Source organism: Echinops telfairi, unplaced genomic scaffold (assembly GCF_000313985.2).
Source record: "Echinops telfairi isolate 266 unplaced genomic scaffold, ASM31398v2 ScPeMD7_7035;HRSCAF=8008, whole genome shotgun sequence".
Taxonomy (NCBI): domain Eukaryota; kingdom Metazoa; phylum Chordata; class Mammalia; order Afrosoricida; family Tenrecidae; genus Echinops; species Echinops telfairi.
In genome coordinates, this window is record NW_022110935.1 from 576,270 (window position 1) to 577,844 (window position 1,575).

Genomic DNA, 1,575 nt, shown 5'->3' on the forward strand with positions numbered 1-1,575 from the left:
TTACACCTTAACACACTGAGCATCCTTACAACGCACTGATAATCTCAAACAGTGAAACCCTAACTACCTGAAAAGCCCCTCACCATCCAGAATGTCTATTAACACCCTGAGCATTCCCTGATACTGACGACCAATTAAAAATTTTTTAGCCTAATTCATTTATCCTAATTTTTAAAATCAGGAACACAACTTAGGATATATTCTCTAAACTTAATCCTAACTTTATAACTCAGTCTCAAATTGAGGAACCAACTTTCAGAACTGTAATGTTTAAATCATAACTCTACATCTTAATACCATAACACATAAGCCCCAAGCAACTCCAAACATAAGCTGTTAGGCAGAACACAATCTAAACATAAAGCCCTTTAATCTGTCCACTAACATCTGACTCCTGACACTTATGTTCTATTTCTATCCATTGACTCTTGTTCTTGAACCGGGAACATTAATCCCAGAACCTAGATTCCAATTTTACATGGACTCTGACTCTAGTACTCTACAACCCTAAACTGAACCCAAATCTAACCCATCAAGAGACTCACAATGCTAATTACGTATGTGGAGTTGTCTTCTCTCTCAGATTTTACCTAAATGTAAGGAACTAAGGTAGGTAGACAGGCAAAACCAGGAATCACAGGCACATTTTCAGTAAACTATTAAATCATTCGCATCTGATTCATGGTAGTTGGCAAAATAAAGTGTTGTACTCTCGGAATTCTCAGTTTCATAGTTTCCCCCAAGAAAACATGTCTATTTGTATTATTACGTTCCAAATCCATGAGATCTATGGATTCAAGTATCAGGCTTCCTTAGAAGTTAAAATAATCTGTGTGTGAACTATTTGCCTTCAGAGATCATCACTTCAGTCAGAGCCAGTTCTCATTTAAGAGCAAGTATAGAAATCGATGACCAGAAAAGAAGGTGTTAACTGCAAGTCTGAAGAGAGTGATCTCACTTAGGTTGTAAACAAACCCTAGAAAAGCAGCTGCCTTAGAGAAGGGCTGAACTTGTCTTGTAATTCTGTTCCTGTGTCTCATAGCTGTGAATATAACATTTGTAATAGGGCAAATGTTACTGTCCTCCAGCAATGTCACAAGAACTAATCTTCAGCTTTATGTAGTGTTAAATTAAATGGTGATGGGGGGGTGGGGGGTGAGGGGGCCAGCTACTACTACTCACGGGTTCAATAATGCACAATTGTACGGTTGAGATATATAAGTATTATAGTAAAGTCATCGAGAGCATGAGAGATATTATAATACAGTCAGACACGTTACATGGTAGCATTGCTCACCTCCGCCCCGCTTGAGCAGAAGCGGCCTCAGGGACTGAGAACCAGGAAGCCTCTCCTGGCCCGAGAGCCAGAGAGGGCCCCAGGAATCTGGGAGAGCCTTCAGCCCCAGAGTTGGGGAGAGCCTTTCAGGCTCCGGAGCTCCTCGCTTCTCTATTGCTAACCACGCATCATATCACTTTTGGGGGACATGATTCTAGAATCACAAGTCATAGAAAGGGGCAGTACAATTCATCCTTGGGCGGGTTTGATCTCTCTGGTGTCTCATACAATGAAACAGA